At 44.5% G+C, this 23,849-nt stretch overlaps 2 long non-coding RNA genes across 2 annotated transcripts in view; one reads left to right on the forward strand and one right to left on the reverse strand.

The window, feature by feature from the left end:
* The window catches only part of LOC126503601 (uncharacterized), a 66,891-nt gene extending 60,757 nt beyond the window's left edge, over nt 1-6,134 (reverse strand). Inside the window, exons 1-2 of the long non-coding RNA XR_007592336.1 lie at nt 5,965-6,134; nt 4,679-4,848 (exon numbers count right to left, since the gene is read on the reverse strand). This is a non-coding gene — a long non-coding RNA (uncharacterized lncRNA). The remainder of the gene's footprint in view (nt 1-4,678; nt 4,849-5,964) is intronic.
* The window catches only part of LOC126503602 (uncharacterized), a 560,452-nt gene extending 544,135 nt beyond the window's left edge, over nt 1-16,317 (forward strand). Inside the window, exon 3 of the long non-coding RNA XR_007592337.1 lies at nt 16,161-16,317. This is a non-coding gene — a long non-coding RNA (uncharacterized lncRNA). The remainder of the gene's footprint in view (nt 1-16,160) is intronic.
* The last annotated feature ends 7,532 nt before the right edge of the window (nt 16,318-23,849 follow it).

Here is a 23,849-nt window from a genome sequence, read left to right on the forward strand (position 1 = left end):
TCCTTGGACTTTCCACAGGGCAGGGAACCATGACTGCTCTTTGGATTGGAGAGGGAGGGGGAGAGGAGTGGGGGGAGGGGAGAAGAGTGGGGGGAGGGGGAGGGAAATGGGAGGCTGGGAGGAGGCGGAAACTTTTTTTTTCCTATTCTCAATAAAAAAAAAGCAAAAAAAAAAAAGAAGAGGGAAGGAGGAGATAGAGGACAAGCAAGAGGGGAAGGAAGAGACACCATTAGCCAATAGGAAATCTGAGGAGAGAAAAGGAGCAGGGATGTAAGAGAAAGAGTAGAAGACACGAAGGCAGGAAGAAAAGGAGTAAGAGAAAAGGAAAGAAGGCAAAGGAGAAAGATAAAAGGGGGAAGGTAGGAGAATGAGGCAAAAAAATAATAGATCTGAATATAAAGAAGGGCTGACATATCAAAAGATTATAGGATGAGGATGAAATCTTTGTGTCTTACCTGTCCCTTCCCAAGGTCCAGCATCTGTATACCTAGATACCTTTCTATAATGCTGCCTTTCTGCCGTTTAAGCCCATCTCTGTTCTCTGTGTTCACGGATGTAAAACTGGTCTTACTCCTAGAGGTCAGGAAGGACCAGTCCTCAGCCCTTCCCACTGTGTGAACTCAAAAGAAAGCTGTGTACAGCTTCGTGGAGGATAAACATGAAAGCCTCGTCTAGAGAAGTAGGTGGTCCTTTTGGTGGGAGCCAAAGAATTGGACATTACAAGAGTACCCCAAGCCTGGATCAGACCTGGAGGCCCATGTAGAGACCCCACCCTCCACCCCCGAGAATACAGTGTGACATGAAGGGCTGTGACTTTCATGGGGATAAATACCAATCAATAAAATCCTAGCTTTGTTTTTCTAGGGTCAGGATAGAGAAAGATCAGGTTGGCATGAGGAAGTTATGAGGAGGTTGTCACAGAAAGGTACAAGTACTGGGGATTTCTGTCACTGTCCCTGGAGTAGTGACTCTTAGGAGAAGAAGTGATCAGCCAAACATAAAGGGGTAAGATTGGCTCACCCTTTATTCACAGCTTGGGGTGTTCCAAGTTTTGGTCATTTGACCCCATGACTTTGGAGCCGGTGATGAGGAACTGTCTCATAATGGGAGTGTATAGCAGAGCAAAATCCCAACAACAATCTTCAAGCATTTGTCCCTATACATCTAGATAAGTGTACTCTTTATCCTTCATCTTTATCCTTTATCTTTGCAACAGTTGAGAACACTACAGAAAAATACAACCAATCAATAGGCAGAGTTTTGGACCCCAGACCCAGTTGGTACATCTATAAAACACTCCTTCATCTAAGGCTCAGGGAACATTGCCAAAGAAGGGACAGAAAGCCTGTAAGAGCCAGAGGACCAGGGAGTTTGGTGCGAAATTGTGTCTCTATATCCACGAAGTCTCAACATGATTGCCCAAATGTAAGCTGAGAAAAAGATGACACCAATGGACATGCCAAAGTGGATGGGGAAAATCCCACGAGACCTCAACACTATACAAGGACTATAGGCAAATAGATAAAGCTGGAAGATGCAGACATGGTCATCCCAGGAACGAGCACTCCAATTGGTTGCCCAGTACCAATTGTTTTCAGTTAGCCCTGAAAACATACATACAAGTAACATTATGTGGACTCAATAGATTATGTTTAAGAATGTGTGACTGTGTATGTGTGTATGTGTGTGAATGTATACAATAATAATTAGTGAAAAATAGGCCATTAATTAGAAAGAGAGCATGAAGGGGGAATATGGGAAGGTTTGGGGTGAGGAAAGGGAAAGGAGAAATGTTCTAAGTATATTTTAATCTAGAAAATAAAATATGAGAAAGAAAGAAACAAAAAAGAGAAAAAAGGAAGAGGCTAAGATCTTAACAGTCCCTTATGGAACCTTCCAGTAACCTAAAGGACTTCCACCAGACCCAGATCCTAAGGTTTTATCCATTCCCAGTAGAAACACAGTGGCATCAAGACTTCAGCAAGTACATGGGCTTGAGGAGGTACTCAGTGTCCGTGCCAGAGAAATTAGCCACACCACCTCTATTTCCTGAGTTGTAGAGAACAGTCAGGACCTCTTGGCCTCCCACATAGAAGGCAGATCATTGTAGATTTTCTGCCTTCCTGGGAGTATATGTCACCATGCTTTACTGCATCCGAAACAAGGCTGGCAGTCAGCTGGCCTTCCCTCGAGCAGTGGTACATAGAAATACTGGACATGCACTTAATTGTCCTGAGCCACAGCATAGTATCAAAGTGGAACTGAGTCTCTGTGTCTCACCTTTTCAACCTCCTGTTTGATTGCAGCTGTCTGTGGAATAGATATTTCCCAGATACCTTGACACACTTTACACTCTGACCTACCTATAAACTGCATAGCATGGCAATATCTTCTTCTGCCTGAAACGGCACCACCTCTGTGGGTATGTTCTCCTAACTGTCTTCTACAAACAGATATAAGAGACAGAGTGGGGACAGCAACTCAGGGTTCCCTCAAGGAATAACTGAGATCTTCTAGCCATTCTTGCTGAGAATCCTAGGTAGGGTTTGATGTACATCTCATGTGGCCCAGGCTGGATGGGGTCTGACTGCATATTTGTTCATTCCCATCCGCTTAAACCTGAAATAATCACACAGAAACAATATTATTTAAATCACTGCTTTGCCAATCACTTAAGCATATTGCTAGCTAGCTCTTATATCTTAAATTGAGCCATTTCTATTAATCTGTGTATTGCTACAGGACTGTGGCTTACCAGGTAAAGTTCCATCTGGTGTCTGTCTTCGGTAAGGCTATATGGCTACTCTCTGACTCTGCCTTCTTTCTCCTAGCATTCAGTTTAGTTTTCCCACCTAGCTCTAGTCTGCCAAACCACTGACCAAAACAGCTTTATTCATTAACCAACAAAAGCAACACATATACAGAAGGACTTCCCACATCACACATTGACTTCCTTCTTCCCATTTTCCCATTTTGGTCCTTAAAGTCACATGGGAAGGAAATCAGCAGAATATAGTCACCTTTTCTAACTCTGTCTTCAGTGGACTCTAGCTGGGGCCCTATCTCTGCAACCAATTATGCAGTCTTACTCTGGGCCAATATTGGCTCAATACCCATTGAGTTGTTGTCATCAATTCTCTATAGCCCTACAACCTGAGCAAGACAGATGGGTGAAAACAATGTTAATAAACTTGACTCCTGGACACAATATGTCCCTGAGAAAATCATGTCTTTGGGAATGAATAAACTACAGCTATTCCTTTGCCAATTCGAATTTTCATGAGGGAAATTAAAATGGATTTAACATTCAACCCCTGTTAGAGAAAGGTAAGAATGGAGGAGGAGAGGGCTATAAAGAAAATAAAGACATGGTCACAAATAAAACACATTGGTATGGTATTCATCTTTTTTAAAAGGTAATACTCTGTATCAGTCAGAGTAAATTTGGTGATGCTGTGTAACAAATCACCCAAATTCTTAGCAGTTTAAACCCATGAAATTGGGCTCTCCTCTTACACTGGATGTCCATCAAGTGAAGACTGGAGGCTCTACCCGTGCTGGTAACACCTGTCATGACCAGGCTCATACAGTACCCACTGGCTGATTTATGATTTGCTGGGAGAAAATCTAGGCTAAGAACTGACAAGCCCTTAAAGCTTTCATTTAGATAACATCCGTCCCTTCTGCTCATGGGTCCTTGGCCAAAGTCAGTGTCCTGTTCACACCTGAAGATCAGGAGATGCTATCTTACCAGAGGGCAGAGAGCTAGAAGCACCTGATAAGGGGCATTGCTAAGCACTACAAACCTCATTTGACAGGACCTCTAGGCCTCCAGAGAAAGAGCTCTTGCACTGGGCACCAGGGACATTAACTGGATATTAACTCTACCATACATTATTTTGTTATATTAAGTATGGAAAGTCAAGTCATTCATATTTTGGTTATCTCTGGTCCATCTTTATTTTAGTAGCAATGTTTTATTGATGCATGCATGTGTGTTTTAAATGCACAGTAATATTTTTATGAAATAAATATATTTTTATTTTTAAACTTCAATGAATATATTTTATATCAAGACATTTAACATTTTACTCAAAAAAAAAAACCACAATCACCCTCGTTCATTTTCCCTATAAATTCTATATCCCAGAATCATGCATTTGCCTCTTTTGAGTAACTTTATGGCTCCTCTGTCATCTGGGAGAGGCACTGTATCACAGAAATCAATTCCACTGTCCCGATTTATGGAGAACATATCTAAAGGGCAAAAAAGAAAAAGACAAAATGGAAAAGGAAAAAAATAAAAATAACTCAAATAACTGAGAAGGTCAGAGTCAAAACCAAGAGGGAAAGGAGTTGACAGCCAGTTGTGCGGCCCACCTGCACCTCTGTGCTTTGTGGGGTGGTTGGAAGAGTAGCGCAACCCCAAGGGCCATTCCAGCTCACCATTAGAGACTTTTCTTACTACTTAGGAAACATCGAAAAGGAACAACTTCACAGCATAAGGGTGTGTTTCTGCTCATGGTTTGAGGGAGTTCTTTTGGCACTCCTGAATAAGAGAAGGTTTTTTTCCCCAACCACTGTATCAGTCCCAATGTGCACCTCTAGTACGAGGTGGTGGGTGCTTAGGAGTCAAGGCAGACTTTGTACATAGTAGAGACAATCACAGGGGACTCACCAGTCTTGCCTGTGTACCTGGAGGGTGTGTGCTCCCAGATGCCTCATGTCAAGCAGCTTCCAAGGTTCCCTGGTTACTTTCTCCTTCCAAATCAACAGCAGGGCATCTGCTCCCACAGCATTTCATCTGATGCTTCCAAACCCAGCTCAATGTTGAAGCAAAGGAGACCTCTGTACAGGGAAGAAAATCTGTTTGTCTTCCTTTGTTTGCTATCTGGATATATCATGTTAATTAATAACTGAAGAACAAGGGCCTTCCAGAAACTGTGTTTATTTCTAGGGTCTAACCTGTGAGTTTCCCCAAGATTCAGAATCAGGAAGTAAAAATGAGACCACCTATTTTCCAAACGCTTTGTGCTCCAGGATGGAAGATACGCAGAACCCAGTCCTGCCTTTGGCCACCCACCAGCCATTTGTCTTTGCATGAGTTTCCTCGGTCATAAAATCCAAAATGCGGTAAAAGATGAATAGAGGCTGCCAGAGAACCCGCCATCTCTATGTAACTAACGTCCTTTCGTGGATGTTAAGACCTAGGCCCTGTTTACATCACTGGAGGGCCTTTGTAAAGGCGTTATACATCATCCTCGGCATATAGGATACACTCGACATATTCCCCAACAAAGGAGAAGTTCTTGAAGACAGGTGCCAGGTCTTTGGTCTGCCTTCTGTGACTTCCAGGAGCTGACACCTGCGGCAAATACTTCAGCTTGTCCTCTGTGACCGTGCCCATCTGGTCAGCCTCTGTAGGCTTAAGAGTTCTCATCTCATGCTGGCTTTATTGATATCTCTTATTCTTCCACCTCTTTGCATTTTTTAAACTCTCTCTCTACCCCAATCATAGTTAAAAAACATTTGAGTCAAAGGCTAATTGTCACTAAGTGGGATGTACTCACTTTATAAAGGACACCCCCACTGAGATACAAGTTTAATACCTCTCCCTGTGGCCACCCCTTTAGTGAGGGGTGGAGCTGTAGTTCACTGTGACCACGTGGCCACAGAGCCAGCCTGGAGCCTTTCACTCTCCATTCACTCACTAGGGGGATACAGGGTTTGGCGAGTACAGAAAATGGGGAAGAAAAGGAGGAGCAGGTGTTGAAATAAGGAGCGGCGGGGCTGCGTCCCCAACACCCCGGCCGCTTGGCTAGCTCATGCCCGAAATAACAACACACAAACTGTATTCATTTAAAGAACTGCTTGGCCCATGAACTCTAGCCCTTACAGGCTAATCTCGCACCTGGACTAGCCCATTTCTAATGATTGTTTGTAAGCACCCCAAGGTGCGCTTACCGGGAAGATTCTAGCCTAAGTCCATCGTGGGTTGGAGTTGCCTGGGAGAGCTGAGCATGGCGTCTCTGCTCCCGAGCTGTCGGCTCTCTCTCCGGAAGCAGAGCAGAGTCTGACCTCACTTCCTCTTCCGCCCAGCATCCTATCCTGTTTATTCCGCCCACCTATCTTTTAACCTATCAGGGCCAGCAGTTTCTTTATTGCTCAGCCAATGAAATCAACAGATTGATATATGACACTCCCACATCAAGCAGGGGGAGGAGGGAAAGAGGAGGGGGGAGGACAGGAGGAGGATGTTCTCCACTCTCTCTCTCTCTAAGCCTCCTTCTGACTATGCCATTTCCTTTTTTTCCTAAAGGCCAACCATAGTCTCTCTCCTTAGAATTGTAAGATATTTCTTTTATGAGGCAGCTATGATTTCAGCACAACAATATTCTTTTATTGTCCTTCCCAAACAAAAGCCTGCAGAGAGAGGGCAGAAAATGTGCCACCTTCCTAATACACATGCCTGCTAGGAGAAGAGTGAGACCTGAGGCCCAAGGCAGTGCAGTAATTCCAGGTGTGGCTGGAGCAAGAGCTTCACCATTCCCCGGCTCAACTGCATCCACCAAACCCCTCATCCCCATAGCTAAGGGCCTGCTCTGCCACCGGGAAATTCCATTCCACCCCAGCAACTGTTTTCTAGTTCCACCTTCCCGGGGTCCTCATTTCAGCAGTAAATCTTCTCAAATGACTATTGTTCCAGAAGCCTTTTCAAAGATGAAATGAAAACGGTGATCACCAGGGTGAAGACACAAATGCATTTTCCTCGGTTATAGAAGGTTATAGAAATGAAGAACTCAGAATCCCTCCCACCAAAGAAACATGCACCAAACCTGGGCTCCTTGGCATCCCGCTTCTTGGCTGAGGGCAGCAGATCAACCCGCCCCTCGGTGATTGCTGGCTGCCCTTGAGTCAGACCTCTCTTTGACAGATACCCCCATAGAAGAGCTGGCCTTCTGGAGAGAGTTACCTTTCCAATCTGTCAGTGACACAGCCCAGTGACTCGAGGGAGGCTGTGACTGAGAGGCCCACGTGCAAACAGATCCACTGAGAGCCTGGGGTCTGCAGGGCACCTATGACTGCTTGCTGTGTTCAAATCAAAATGGGTCAGGAGAATGGATGTATGCTACAGACACAGTGGGCAAATTCCGGCACTTAGTGCTGATTTAGATGCTGCCAAGCACAGAAATCTATTATAATCCTTAAACAGCAGCCCAAATATCTATCTTCCTTGACTTCTGAACCTGTCACAAGACAGAATGATTATAGAAGTGGCATAAGACAGAACATTCAAACAAGTGGTCTTAGACCATGGAAGACTTGTCTGACTGCTTTAGCCATGACCATATACTTTCTCCTGTGGTTGTTGCGTGCATTATATATGGAGATTCAGGTAAATGTCGGAGGGAGAACATTGGGGAAAACCCACAAACATAATTCTGTAATCGTGATTCATGATCACCAAGTACCTTCAAGTGCCATACATGGTACACACGTTGGCGCCATATATCCCCAAGGTTGCTTGTGCTTCTGTTGTGGTTCAGATGTAAAATGTCCCCCATAGGTTCATGTGTTTCAAGCGCTTGGTCCCCAGGTGAGTGCTGCTTGGGAAGGTTGTAGAACTTTAGAAGGTGGAGCCTCACTGGAGGAAGTGGATCCCAGAGAATGGGCTTCATAGCCCAGCCCCATTTCCTGAGCACTTTCTGCTTTTTGAAAGTGGAGGTAATATGACCTGTGAGCTACCCGCTCCTACAGCCCTGCTTTCCCAACCTGCTACTATGTCTTTCCCCACTGGGAGAAATACTCTATTTGAATGATAAGTAAGAATAAGCCCTTCCTTCTCTAAACTGCTTCTGTCGGGGTATTTTGGCACAGCAATGGGAAAGTAGCTGTCTTGGGCACTGTGCTGCACAAGAGACACCATGACCAAGGCAACTTACAGAATAAAGCATTTAGCTGCGGCACTTGCTTCTAGTGTCAGAGGGCTAGCCCACGATCATCATCGTGGAAAGCATGGCGGCAGGTAGCATGGTTCTGCAGCAATAACTAAGAGCTCACATCTCATCTGCAAGTTGCAGGCAGAGAGGGAGAGACTGGACCTGGCATGGGCTTTTGAAACCTTAAAGCACACACAAGTCACACACCTCCTCTAACATAGGCCTAATCCTTCCCCAAAAGTTCCACTAACTGGGGACAACGAATGAAAGCATATAATGAGAATGTGGGGGGCCATTCTCATTCAAACCACTGCAGCAGCTAATACCAATTCCCATTGCATAGAGGAGGCAAATGAAACGATTGGTCTTACAACTGGAAAGTGATTGGAACCCATGTCCCCAGAGTTATTTGTAAGGAGAATCATTAGCTTCTGTTCCCAGATGAGAGAGTTGAAGGAACTTGCCCGTAGCCCTATGTGATCTGGTCAGTGGTGGAAGATATGTTCTATTAGCCCTTGGCTGTTTCTATACCAGTCACATTAATGTCTTTCTCCAGCATTCAGTCTGTGTGCAGGACCCTCACCCCTAAAGTATATATATATATATACCAAGAGTGAACTGAGAGAATCTGCCCCTAGAAGTCAGCAAGATGCTGATATCTATCCCAAAGCCCCATTTCTACACAGCAGTGGAGAGTCTGGGTATTCCTGAAGAAATGTAGACCAGGAGCAGAGAAGAGGTTCATGACACAGTCAAAGGGTATAGAGGAAACCGGGGGATCTGAGAAGACTATGTGGAGAGAGGGAAGGGAGAAAGAAAAGGGGAGGAAAGGAGGGAGGGAGTCGGGGAGCTCACAAAGCATGGTGACCTTGAAGGGCTTGGCCAGGAATCCTGCACAGAAAGAGTCTGGTTAAGTGAGCACTGTGGGTAGATTGGAGTAAACAATCACGGATATCCATCAAAAATTAATGAATCATTGAGAAAGGGCTAAGGACTCGGTCCTAGCATTTCAAGCCAGAGTCTTAAAAGGTTCATCTTGTGGTCAATGGATGGCCTCTGCCTACATGTACATAATAAGAGAAACTTCATCCAGACCTGAGACCCACATCAAAAGTGTGGGAGCCTTACTAGACCTGGATGGAGGTGGGTGGTCCTTGGACTTCCCACAGGGCAGGGAACCCTGATTGCTCTTTGGGCTGACCAGGGAGGGGGACTAGATAGGAGGAGAGGGAGGGAAAAGGGAGGCCGCGGTGGGGAAGAGACAGAAATCTTTAATTAATTAATAAAGAAATAAATAAATTAAAAAAAAGAAAAAAAATTGTGGGCGCTTGGGATAGTGAGCAAGGCCGCCTGGCTTTCTTAGCATTCTGTCTTTGTGAAACCAGTACCTGGCAGAGACAAGGTAAGAGGGGAATGACGATTTCGGCTAATGATTTAACATTTGGCACTTGCAATGGCCATGAGCCAAGCAACCAGATATCACCTAGAAGCTGGAAGCTAGAAGGAAGCTTCTAGAAGGAACACAGCCCTACCTTAATTGTACTCATCTCCACAGTTCTGTAAGAGTGAATTGATGCCCCTTAAACCACCATACTTGCCATAATGTATCATAGAAGCAAGAAGAAGAGGCCCCCACCTGGGCCACCCATTGGATGGATTCGGGGATCACCTCAGATTTCAGTGCCATTTCCCTCAGCATTGCCGGAGGTTCTGAGAAACCTTCAGCTAATAACCGAGAGGAGAAATGGAAAAATGAATGGCCTGATTCACAAAGAACAGAATTCTGCTTTCTTCCCAACCTTCCATACAGCACAGAGCAGCATTCTAGTAAGTTCTCAACAACCTTTATTGACAGAAAGGCCAATTGAGGAAAAATTAAAATGTTTACAACCTAAAGCAGTGTTTATCCCACTGAAGATGAGAATAGCTTTACTGGGCCCCAAGCATATAATATATGTTTGTACAACACAGGTAACTATTAGGACTGAGCAACACCTGGGGAAAATGGGCACTTTCAGCCTCTAAATTAACATGTGGAATAGTCATGACAGAGCATTCGAGAGGCAGCTTTCTAAGCTTTTGTTCTCAGGTTTAGGTGTCCTGTCAGGGTCTATAGAATGTGGACATGCATTTCCCATTTAATCTTTAAAGCACTTAGATTGGAAGAATAATGTCTCGTGTTCCATAGCACAGCAGGGTAACTATGGTTGGCAACAGTTACTTTCATGCTTCTGAATAGCTAGCACAGGGGATTGCGAGCACTCCCTATTCAAAGAAATGATGTTTTAGATGATAATGTGATCATTGCGCTCTGCATACGTGTGCCGGTGCAGATACTAAGGAACGTTCAGCCATAAATGGGACATCTGTGTAACAACCTCTCCTCCCAAGGCTTGCATATTATTGCAGAAGAGGGGTGATGGAGCGCACCACGCCCATCTGCGCTCTATGCGCTACCATACAGTTCAAGAACCGGGCAAGGGGCTGGAGATTGAAACACACAGAGACACACAGACAGAGACACGGGTCATCCTTAAGGATGCCCCAAGAATGCCCCCTTTATGGTGTCCAGGGACATCTTATATAGGGATCCTTAGCTGATAGCCACGCCCCAGCCAAACCCGCCAGAAACCACTCTCCTGCCATCAGGAACTCCTGAGGGTTTCATGCTCAGAGCAGCTGCAGGCTGTCTCAGAACAGAGGAAAACAAGTTGTTTACAAGAAGTTCAGGATCTGGAGGTTCAATGCTCCCAGCAGGGTGGAAAATTTGTAAGAGCCAGAGGCACTGGATGACTACAAGGAAAGAGTGTTTCCAAGGCTAGGCATGGAGGTTGCACATTTAAACTCACGGCTGTTGGGAAAACACGCACAAAACCTACTTGGTCTGGTCAAAGTAGAATGAGGTGGAGAGTGGCCCCTAGCTAAGGAACTATTTCCAGTTGATAGCCACTGGGAGAAAGTCAGTTTTCTTTAAGGGTCCAGCCCCTGGTGAATTGACCACCTCAAGCGAAGGCCATACATCAAACAAATGTACTTGCTGGGTTAAAAGAAAAGAACACAAAGTTGGATAGGTGGGTAGGGAAGGGGGTGGATCTGGGTAGGGGAGAACTGAATACCCATCAACATGAATGAGCAAAATTCTCAAAGAACTAACACAAGATGAGAAAAAAAGAAATGTCATAGTTTTATCCCATAGATACATGCATTGATTATGTTTGTTAAAGAGAAGGAATAAAAGGTGGGAAAGAGAAAAGGAGGGGAGGGGTGAAAAAGAAGGAAGGAGAGAAAGAAAGAAGAAAGGAAGAAAAGCAAGAAGGAAGAGGAAGGACAGAAGGGAGGTAAAGAGGGCGGGAGGGAGGGAGGGAGGGAGGGAGGGAGGGAGGGAGGGAGGGAGGAAGGGAGGGAGGAGGGGAGGGAGGAAAAAGGAAGAAAATACTCTGGAAGCACTCTAGATTTGGTATTAGTAAGATGTTCAACTCAGAGATGGGAACAATGAGGCTTTCTCAAGATTATGAAAGAAGTTCGTGGCATGCAATAGTCTAGATCAGTCTGCCAGATTTCAATCAATGTTATGGAATCAGTTAGTATGTGCCAGGCATGGTCTTAGTTCCCTGATTCTTGGTCCCAGAAAACAACGACGCTCCCAGCCAGATATAAACTTGATACCCACCTTTCACTGTCACTTTCTGTGATCAATAGAGCTGTTAGCTCCCAGCAGCTGCCAGAGAGCAGTTTTCCAAAAGGTTGAAGCTCTCATAGAGAACTCTGCCCCATAACTGTGGTTCTGGAGACTGGGGCTTCCCCCTTGGCTTGTTGAGAGGGGAGCTCTTCTGGGAGAATCTACATGCATCCACCCCCAATCTGTCTACTGCACAGAAAATCAAAACTGTTGCTTCAAGAATCAGGGAACATTTCCCTCTATGGACCACAGACAGTGATCTCTGCATTACCCTCTTTTTATAAACCCAGGCATCTAAATATGGAAAAATAATAAGCAAATCTAAAACATAGAAAAGCCAGTCTTCTGCTAAAAATCGTGGTTCTTTTCCCAGTAAGTAACAGGTGATAGCAACCATTTCCACCCAGGGGTATGACACGGCCCTTCCTGAGAGCAAAATCCCAGTGGGATGATGTCATCACCAAAGCATTTTAGAAACGGGATATGTTGCCCTTGCAGCAACAAGAAGTAGAGGCTCAAAGTCCTGATGGCAGAAACAGGATGTCAGGCAGATGCAGAAGGAAAATGGCAGCGTTGTGACCACAGAAGAGCAGGGCACACAAAGAGCTAAGATGCCTAGTTTCAGACCTTGGTCATTGGGCAATTTGGTAAATTTCGTATCACAGATTCTGGAGGGAACTTGAAAACCACTAGTGACATCTAGATGGAAGACCCAAAGTTGGTTCAGTTCAAGGGCTACCCACCATGAGCCACGAGGATTCTACCTGTTCATCCACATTATATGCATACAGGTGCTCTGTGGTCAGAAGACACTACTCAGATTGGGATTCAGGCTGTCTACTTCTCAAGAAGCTCATAGCGGTCCTTCTCAAAACGATGGGAGTTCCCTTCTTCTGGTCCTCTTCCCTCTCACTCTCTCCCATGATCCCAGGGACAGCAGTATAAAGTGTCCTTTTTTACTCCCTGTACTGTGGAGTCCTACCCTACCTTGGAATCTATCCTGGAGAGGGACAATAGATATCTGTGTCCCCACAAGACACTGTCTACTTTATGCCCTATCATTCAGACCTCATCCTCATCTTTCACCATCCCAGGCTGCCTCCTCACCTGCTTAAAGCCAGGCTTACCAACTAGTCACCTGCACTAAGATCGTCCTTCCAAAGCTCCTTTCCCTCCCTGACTCCCTCTACTCTGTGTTCCCAGAGTGCTGGCAGTAAGGAGCCTAGATTGGAACTTATGGGCTGTTCTCAGGACTCCTGCCACCATCTAGATACCAAAATCTGGACAGCCAAGATTTAATTGTTTTACTTTATTGTTTTATGCATTACTTTATTCCTTCTATAAAGTGTTTGCATATAACCTCTGTACATTTTCCCATAGAACAAGTCCTCTCTAAATTTTTTGTAATACCTAATATAGCACAAATGCTAAGCCCGTTGCTGTACTATATTGTTAGTAAATATTGACAAGACAAAAGCCTGCACATGCTGAGTCCAGTTGTCTCATGCTTTCTGAAGGTTCTACTTCACTGCTGGTTAACTCCAGAGCAGAAGCCATGGCAATGACATTTCCAGCAGAAGCGTATGACTATGTGTAAGGAGCAAGGCCACGGCTGAACACGCTACAATTTGTCAAACAGCCCCATCCTCCAACACAGAATGAATTGACACAAAATGACAGTAGTGCTAAGGTCAAGAACCCCTGTGTTTTGATGTGTGTGTTCCTTGAGTATAGAAATATCAACTATCCAGTCAGTCCCCAGGACCCAGCACAAGTCCCGAGGAGAGCCATCCTCCACTGCAGTCCGTGGCTGGTAAGGAAAAGTGTGAGAGAATGAATTCTCACCTGCCTGAAATATCTGTACATATTCCACTACTTACATCAGGCATATTGTCAGACCCATGAATGTGCACATGAACATACCTGCACACATGCAGACTACAGAGTCATGCACACATGCAAAGACAGATATGTTCATACGTGTAAGCAAGCAAACACACACATCACACACACACACACACACACACTTCTTCCTGATTCTGAAATCCGATGCCCACCTGACTCTAGTTACCGGCCCCTGGCTCATTGGAGCATCATCATCTTTGCCCGCTTTGCCCCACTCCAAGCAAAGATGACCTCGATATAGACACCTAGGTAGAGGTATTAAGTGCTCTCCATAATTTCACTGAATCGATGCTTTTTTCTCTGTGGCTCTATTATTAAATAAGTGGCAAGCTGAAATGGAAAATGAACCTTCTGCAATTACACACTCAGAAGGCAACTGGATACCAGGAACAGCAAAATGCCAATTGTGACAATGGCATAATGGCCCAGAAGTGTGGCGGGCAGGTCTGACTCATTAAATCCAGCCAGCAGCGGCAGTGGGTGTCGTAATGGAGTGAATGGGGCTGGAGGGTAGGCAGAGCAGGATCGGACACCAGCCAGCAGGCAGAGCCAACTGAAACAAGCTTGCTCAGGAGGGCAGTGGGTGGCAAGGGCCCTGGCCCCTTCTTCAATAGCATTTTCTCCACGAGAGACCAGAGGGCCCTCCAGAACTCAACTGAAAGAAGGTGGCATTATCAAAACGAGAGATGGAACTGAAGTTTTCTGTGTCTATTTCCTGTTTTGTTTTGTTGTTTTTTTTTTTTTTTTTTTAAAAAAAAAAGGAGCATAAAGAGATTGCTGCCTCAGTTCAGGAGCCAAATCAAGTTCCAACTGGCCTCGCTCACTTCTACCCTGAATCACCCTGTGAGGCTTTCGAAGTTTGGCGTGCCTGCGAGCACCTGGGCTGTCCCTTTATCCTGCAGTTTGCTGGTTTCTGATTGCTCATCTGGCTCCCCATCAAGACTCAGCCCTGTGTCTTCAGTGAATATAAATCCCATCAAATAAATCTGTCTAAGGGTTCAGACGTCAGTGGGCAGAAGGCCGTCTGATCTCAGGTTACCTCTGCTGGATTGTGAAGTTTGGATTTACTTGAGATCAGCTAAATGAGCCAGGGGAGAAACACCAAAATTCTGGTGCATAAGAGAGGTGTTTTGCTAAATCAGTCACGGTAGTGTCAAACCGCAGAAGCTACCGTTGCAACTGGATTTCTAAAGTGTTCTATAGGATAAAGGGACAATGGTGAACAGCATTTAATCATTTAATTCAAAAGAAATCCTGGAGAGGATTTCTGAAGGTTACCAATCCCCATAAAGGTGATAAACCTTTCAGACAATAAATATGTTATAACCCTTATTGTACGCATAGTGTATGCTAATATTTTGCTCTGTACTCATGGATGCAAACATTTGTTCTGTATAAATTAAAGACAAACACACACACATATATCTATAAGAAACATGTAAACATGTATATGTATCACATATACATTTACGTATACATTTTACACACGTACACACATAGGTCACATATACATGCATGCCTACACACAAACACATCTTCACACACATAAACACACACATCACAAAGCAGTTTTTAAACCATCAGCAATCAACAATGCTCTGTCTGCACTCCAGATAAGCTTTGGATTTTAATTAGAATCACAGATAAGTCCCTTTGTGCTGACTATTATCTGAGGACAAATTACCTTTTGAATACACTCCACTGATAACAGAATGGGTTAATAGTACTTTCCCTTAATATGTGCAATGCACTTTCAGCCGCATAGAGCGTGGCATTTGAAGTGTGTCACAGAACCACACAGCAGATGATGTTGACTGGCCCCTCTTGGAAAAAGGGATCTTGTGCTCTCTGCTTTCTTTCCCATTGCTTTTCATCAACTCTAACCATTCTCCAGGGCATATGTGTCCTGGGCCATTAAGGAGTTGGCTGCCGCACCTTTAGGCTCCTGTTGAGTCCCCTCCACCTCACCAGCCTGCATCATAAGAATTGCCTTGTGTGCTGTACCGCCACACCCAGGTAGCAGCTGCACCAAATACCACAAAATTGCTGTTTCTTTGTTCAGACGGGGTTTTGTATAGCCGCACACAGCCTTGAATTTGCTACATAGCTGAGGATAACCTTGTATTCCTGATCCTCATAAACGGAGGGATTACAGGCATGCACAACCACGTCCTATTTCTGTGATGCTAGGGGTCAAACTCAGGGCTTCCTGCATGCCAGGCCAGCACTCTGTTAACTGAACCACATTCCCAGACCCCCCCCCCCAACCTCCGAATTGGTGTTTGGGAATGAAAATGAACCAAGCGTATCCGTGGTGGCTGAAACACAAACCTGCAAACTTGAGAGCTGATGGCAGCTGCATCAGGTTGGAGCAGTGAAAATAGAAAATATGTCCACCGAGGAGGACATAGGGAATCTGCTTTAGCTCTGCCTCCAGACGCCCTGAGCTCTGCCATATTCCTATCCCTGGTTCTAGACACTACCTTCGTTTCTTGTCCATCATTTCCCGCCCCCCCCCCTTGCTTTTAAACGATCTCCAGTTGGATTCCTTCCACCTGCGAGCCAGTCAACTATAATTAATTCAATTTGTGAATGGATGTGATTTACATGTTTGCCTCTTTCACCTCTCGTTTCAGAGCATTGCCTCCTCAACCGTGGCCAGTCTGCCCACTTCACTGGGAGGGCTCTCCCTCAGAACCCCCAGTGGAGAACCGGTGCTTCCGGGTCCTGCCAGGAAAGCAACTCGCTCAGACGACTCTTTCCCACTTTCAGTCATCAGCAGAAGCTATCTTTTCATCAGCAGGCCTACAGGTAAGCCCAGCCAGGAATCCACCCTACAACTGAGTGGGAGGATGTTGGCATCAAAGAGATCCGATGAACAGGAATTACCACTCTGCTTCAGTTGAACTGTACATGTAAGTGACTAATTGCTCTAAGCCCTCATATCCTGATCTTTAAAATGTTGCTAATAATAGGCATCTGCCTTCTAGAACCCGAGGGAAGATCCAAGGCCACGGTGCCTGTGATCTCGTTTGGAAAGCCTTCTGGCACACAAAAACAGTGTGTAAGTGACACCTCGCATTGTCAGGGAAGAATCTAGTCTTCTAGGCTACTTAAGCTAATGATCACGTCTACACGACCAGGCTTTCAGCATGTTCTACTCACAGCCACTTGTCCCCTTGGACTGGGTATTACAAATATCTTTTTTATAGTATTCCTGCTCCCAGCCTTTTTTCCATGGCGTTCATCTGGCGTGGCTATAGCCATACAAAGGTATATCAATCAGTGTTCACGTGGGCTGCAGGAACAAAGGACCATAAAAAAACCTTGGAGGATTACAACAGCCAAGATTTGTTTCTCATTACAGCACTGTCTCTCTTCACCCAAGACAGATACGTTCCAAGGCTTTTACTTGATGCCCAAAACCACAGATGGAGCCTGTGATGGTGCACACCTTTAATCCCAGCACTCAGGACACAGAGGTAGGCTGATCTCTATGAGTTTGAGGCCAGCCTGGTCTACAAAAGCTAGTTCCAGGACAGCTAGGGCTTTTACATAGAGAAAAAGATAAACAAAAACAAAAACAAAAAACACAGATGGTATCAGGCCATATACATAGTGTTTTTCATATTCATACCAGACTCTGAGGAAACCACATTTAGAAATCAAGCCCACAAGAGGGTAAAAATTGTCATCAAGGATAAAACACTTATCATAATATATCATATATCATAATATAACAACAATTTGTCATTATATAGTATGTCATAATATAAAAACAAAATGTATTTGAAATTTAAGGATTTATTTCCTAAAGATTCCACTTGATGTTTTCAAAGTATGGTTGATCATTGGTAACTGAAATCGTGGAAAGGAGAAGCACAGACGTGGGTAGATGGGGAGCATCCATCGCAAACTACAAGCATCTGTTCCATGCCTCTTCATTCCAGAAGCAAGGGGTACCACTTATGCACGATGAATTTGATTCATGGCAGAGGGGAAACACAGACAATATATTTATACATGCTCAGGGGCTTGTGCATATCACTCCCAGTGGAATACCTAATGAATTCTTTTTTCAAAAATATTTCAACCCATTGACTCCAATGGCACTGAACCCTGGATAGAAGGCTGACCATATTCCCTCTACATTACCAAATTACCTGCTTTAATACTTCTGATAACAGAGCTTTTAAATTGGTAGACATTTCTTTCTCCCTGCCCCATCAACTTTTGGCTTTTCCCAGGGAATATTTTTGATTGTGGAACAATGGAACAATGGTGAACAGCCTACAGTGCTTCAAACAGCCCATCTCTGACAAAAAGAAATGAACTGACTCAAAATATCAATAGTGCTAAGGTCAGTGCCATCGTTTGTTTTATATTGCTTTGATGAAATATTCACCAGAACCAATTGGCAGAGAAAGGGTTTATTTCATCTTACAGCCTACGGTCCATCAAGGAAAGGACTAGTGGGGCATATTGAAACAGAGACCATGAAGCAATGCTGCTTACTATCTTCCTCCTCCAGCTCACATTCAGCCATCTTTCTTATACTTCCCAGGATCATCCTGGCACCACCCAAAGGGGCTGGACCCTCCTCCTCAATCATTAACCAAGAAAAGGTTCCACAGGCTCACCTACAGGTCAATCTCAAGGAAGCATTTTCTCAATTGAGATTCCTCTTCCAAATAATTCTAGCTTGTATCAGTTTAGCAAAAACTAACCAAAGTACTTGGGAACCCTTGCTCTTGACTGTGTGTGTGTGTTTCATGAAGAATGTAATCTATGATATTCATTACTAAGTTCCTAGTGCCTAGCTCAAAACCTGAGCAGAAGAGTCACCCACTGTGCCCCAGCTACTAGTACTATTGGTGGGTGAATGAGTGAGAGAATGAATTTTCACCTTGCTGAAACATCTGTGCGTGCTCTGTCACCTGTGCCAGGCACATTGTCAGGCTCATGAATGCATAAGAATGTATGTGTATGTGTTTGTGTGTGTCTTGCAAACACACAGATACACACAGAAAGACATAGAGAGACAGAGAGATACAGAGAGAGAGAACCCCTTACTTTGCTGAACTTTCTATCAGTGGGACTCCTTTTGCATGGACGGGCTCAATAAACTCTTTTGGAAAAACAGTGATCTTCTCTGAGGAGGTCCTCCGCTTGATTTTAGGGATTCTTTGCATCCCTGCTCAAGACAGCATATGACTGCCAAGCACAGATCTCTTTTCCTTCTGGGTGAGGGTGGTGGGAAAGGACGGCTTTGTTTTTTCCATTTTGTTCTCTCCTCTGTTGTTGTGACTCTGGGCCACATGCCCTCCTCCATTAATAATAGCAGATCTTTAGGGGCAACAATCATGAAGACATTTATATTATGAAACCTGGAAAGAAATGAGCCCAAATTTGGTTTTGTTTTTTACCTGAGATATTTTTTTGCCTAATATATTCCAGATTTTCCAGACTAAGTACGTATTTATTGAATACGAGATTTAAAATACTCAATTACAAAATTTAAAAGATGGGTAGCAGAGTAGAGAATGAATTCCAGGAGGGAAAAACAGGAAGCTGTGATCAGGTAGAAGTCATGGGAGAGAAGGGCAGTTCAGGCAGCTTAGACTCAAGAGGTGTTGCTAAATTTTTACCCAGAGAGAGAGATATATATAAACGTTGTTTCCCTCTTCTCCTCCTCCCCCTCCTCCCTCTCTTTCTTATCTTCCCCCTCCTCCCTTTCTTCTCCATCCTCCTTCTTCTCCCTTTTCTTCCCCTAAGAGCCCACCAAAAAAATTGAGGTTCAATTCTAACAAAGTTCATTCTGAATAATCAATGCATTTTGGGGGCTTACTTATAGAACATAGGGGTTACTTACAGGAGTATGGGTACTCCCCTGAAAAATATCTCAGTAGAAAGTCTTTACCCAGCAGGTGATGGTGTTTTCATAGCTATAGATGAATCCACACACACCAGTTCTCCCTGGCCTATATACTCTTGCCTCTCCCCTGAGCAATGTGCAATTTGGGTAGAATTGTATGCAATGGGTGGTATGGAGCAATTAGACACTCAGATAAGGGTCTTGTGACCCTCCTGCCTTCCTTCTATGAGGAAATGTCAACAGTCAACAAGCCTGGCTGAGATGGTGGTGTTCAAATAGAAAGAGATGCACTCCCAAAGATGGCAGTTGCTTGGCTCAGAGAACAGTCCTGTACAACAGTAGGTCTGTGACTCCATGATTCAAATGAAGGGGCCTTCTTCTCTGCCAACACTGTGGAATATTGATGTGCTTCTGATCTACAGAAGAAGTCACAACACCAAGACATGGTTCCAAGAGTAATTGTTGAGTGCAGGTGTTGTAAGGAGCTGTGGTGGGCTACGTTCCTGGCGCCCGGCCACCCACATGGCTAGCTTTACCCGAAATAATTACACGGAAACTGTATTCTTTTAAACACTGCTTGGCCCATTAGTTTTAACCTCTTATTGGCTAGCTCTTACATATTGATCTAACCCATATCTAATAATCTGTGTAGCCCACGAGGTGGCTTACCAGGGAAGATCTTAACCTGTGTCTGTGTGGAGTGGGAGAATCATGGCGACTGCCTGACTTGGCTTCTTTCTCCCAGCATTCTGTTCTGTCTACTCCACCTACCTAATTTTCTGTCCCATCAGGGCCAAGCAGTTTTCTTTATCAATTAACCAACGAAAGCAACAGATAAATACAAGACCCACCTCCATTAGTGCAGGAGTCAGCAGAAGTTGCTCCCTTGGACCAACATCTGTATTTCACCCAAGTTCTGCCCCTGTAAGTAGGTCATAGTCTAGTCTTCCAAATACCATTTTACTATTTAAAAATTGTCATTGAACTCCTTTTAGAGAACAGGGTTTGATGGGACATGGATGGAGTTGCTTACCTATTCTCTGGCTCTCCGGGGAAAATGGTCCATATCAAGACCCTCCCAACACTGCAAAGGATCTAAACTCTCAGGGCAGGAGAGTTACATTCAAATAATATGATCTTGGGAAAGTCAGCTAATACCTCATAGATGCAAGCTCTTTATACAGGGAAACCTTAACACCTGCTCAGAGTGTTTTCTAAAGTAGAAACATCATCTTTGAAAGCATCTAGTATAGCTGGGCTTAGCATACTATTGATTATTCTAATGTCCAAGAATGCCTAGGATATTCTGTTTTAAAACATTTAATTGCATTTACTTATTTATTTTGTGGCAAGGGATGAGGGCACATGTACCACAGTGTGTGGTAAGGGGTCGAATTCTTCCTCTACTATGTGTATCCTAGGGATCGAATTCAAATCACCAGACTTGGAAACAAGCATCTTTACCTGCTGAGGCAACTTATAAGCCCTGCATGGTGCATTCTTAACCATCACAATTAAAGTACAGATGCCTTATGTCACAGCGTGATGCTGCAAACCTTTCTGCAGAGAACCGACTCTGGCAAATACTTAGAGTCATGGCTGAAATCACAACTATAGACCACCTGTAAGTTATCCTGCCCTCTCCACCACTGAACAGCAGCTTTCTCTGCCAATGCTGAACCCACAAACCAATAACCTGCCCTGACAGTGACAATGTCACAGTGGAATCATACAGTTCCCCCTGAAAGAACAGTCCACACGTCTTCTTTGCCTTGAGAGTTTCAGTCTCCTGAGTCTTGATCCATACTGACTTAAAATAGCAGTGATAAGTAGTGTTTAGTACCTATCATTGCTTAGGACCCTGTTTGACAATTATCTGGACCAGCAGCTCTGGTCCATGGAGTAGTGGACTCATGTTAGCTCCTTCTGATTGGTACTACTGGGTTTTATCATGTATGAAAAAAACCTGATGTGGCATTCCCCTCTGTATGTTGTGAATAGCATTGGTTAATAAAGGAACTGCTTTGGGCCTATAACAGAGCTATAGGGTAACAGAACTAGGCTGGGAAGACTAAACTGAATGCCGGGACAAAGAAGGAGGAGTTAGGGAGAAGCTGTGGAGCCCTGTCAGAGACAGACACTGGAACTTTAGCCAGTAAGACACAGCCACGTGGCAATATACAGATTAATAGAAATGGCTTAAATTAATATATAAGAGTTAGCCAATAAAAGAAGCTAGAGCTAATAGGATAAGCAGTGTTTTAAATAATATAGTTTCTGTGATTATTTCAGGGCTGAGCAGCTGGGAACCAACAAGCGGCCTGTCCTTACTACAAAAACCTGTTTTTTTTAAACTAAAAGGATATTTTCCCCAGTTCTTTATTTTTTATTCTGGACTGTGATAGCAGTTAAATGTTTGGTGCGCTCTCTCTCTCTCTCCCTCCCTCCCTCTCTCTCCTTCTCTCCCTCCCTCCTCCTGCCCCCTCTCTCCCCAGAGGTAACTTATGATGCTAACCAAAGAGGCAAGCCACTAAATGGCAATGAGTAGCAGTGTGGCGTGGCATTCGCTCCTGGGCCATTCTGATCCACGGCTTGCTGCTTCTGAATCCTGTTCCAAATGCGTAACTCTCTCCAGAAGACACAAATCATCGTCATCACCATCAACAACAACCAAGGTCCAGGCCCAAGATTACACAATTCAGAATCTTTTGAACCCTTTTGGAAGAGGGATGCCCAGCATACCAAGGGAAATACAGTTACACTAACCCACATGTGCACAATATTGCTCCTCTTTGTTACACTAGAAATCTGGTAACATGAACATCATAATCAAATCTTATTGGAGAAGTTGGGTCAGGGTGAGATTCACCACAGCTGAATCCAGTTCCACGAGCAGTGGAGTCTAATCCCGTATGCCCTGGCTCGCTGCCTTCAATCTCCACCCACAATCCATGCTCATGCTCCTGTGGATAACATTCTACTTGCTTTCCGTTTCATGCCTTCCCCCCCCCTTTTTTTTTCCTTTTTCATTTTCTAGGTCCCTCTTCTGTGCACCCACAGGAGTAAGATACCATATAGTGTTTCCATCACAATGAAGAACCCAGTTCTCTCTGTAAATCCCTTTTCTCCACAGGAAATGGATAAACAATACCTGTTTCCCAACCTCAGTCTCTAGGATTAACAACATCACTTCCCCACCTCCCCAGCTAAAGTGCACTTTTAGCAAGGAGATGTGGCCACACCCAGGACCTTCCTATCCCCTCTACAACAGACAGGTGAAGGGAATTCTGAACGAAGTCTGTGGGTAGACATGGTGTCTCCCCATAGCTCACTTTTCTCCCCTGCCCTCTAACACTTCACATTCCATTCCTCTCATACTGCTGTGCCCTCACAATTCTATAGCTTTCTTACCTCCAACTCCGCATGTGCTAACTCTCTGGGGAATTATTACTTGTTGGAGACGAATGACCCTAGAAACTTACCCTTCTAAGAAACCTTCCCTGGCTGCACAAGGTGTAAGCAAGGGCATATTGCATCTGACTTAAAGCACAAAATATTTAGGAGCTCTGTCCATGGCCTGTGTGGCCTGCACTGCTCCCAGATTATATGGACAGGTATACCCCTTACCATCTCTGTATCCTGAGCACATGGCGTGATACACACAGCACAGTGTGGTCACAGAACGTTATGACTTGGGTGGGCATCAATATGCCTTGCAAAATGGAGGATGCAACAGTGGAACAGAAGCCTGGAGAGTCCTTCATCTGAAGCTGGAAGCTCTGAGCTGTCGACTTGATGAGCCTCAGCCCTGCTGGTAATTACTGCCTTTATTGGGCAGCTAAATTTGATCAGGTATAATTACAAGCTAAGCTGCTAAGACAGAGTCTTCCATCTCTCACTTCCCCACCCATGAATGACACCTCTGATAGGCATCATAGCTTCAAGTTTAACTTCAGAAACAGTCAAGAGCCCAGAGTAAGGTTAAACTTCTAAATACATAGACCAAATCAGCCATATTATCCTTGTACTTGGGAACCAGCACATAGAGAACAGGAACTAGAAGGATCAACCTTCCAAAGCCATGGCACCAATTCCTTTCTCTGCTGCTCTGGACTCTCCAGGGTCAGCAGCAGTAAGAAGGATGAAGACAGAGGCAAATGTCTTTCTCTCTTCCTGTGTTTGGGTCCTGCTTATCAGGCATCTGACTGGCGTCCTTTGAAACAGTTCCCTTGAAGCCAGGCATAAACCATGCCCTGTCTAATATTGTTGACCTATTGTCATCCTGTGCTGGATGGCACAGACAGCCCACTTGCCAGTACCATCTTCTGGTCTCCACACACCCAATAAGGCAGCTGTCTTGAATGGGCACCAGTGGAAACTTAGCTACCAATTCTTGCCTAGAAAGCCCACCCATTTCCATCTCCTACTGAAGCTTTACACATCTTCTACC

The sequence above is a fragment of the Alexandromys fortis genome, unplaced genomic scaffold (assembly GCF_014885135.2).
Source record: "Alexandromys fortis isolate MF-2015 unplaced genomic scaffold, M_Fortis_MF-2015_v1.1 scaffold_2_1_26212458, whole genome shotgun sequence".
In the NCBI taxonomy this organism is placed as follows: Eukaryota; Metazoa; Chordata; class Mammalia; order Rodentia; family Cricetidae; genus Alexandromys; species Alexandromys fortis.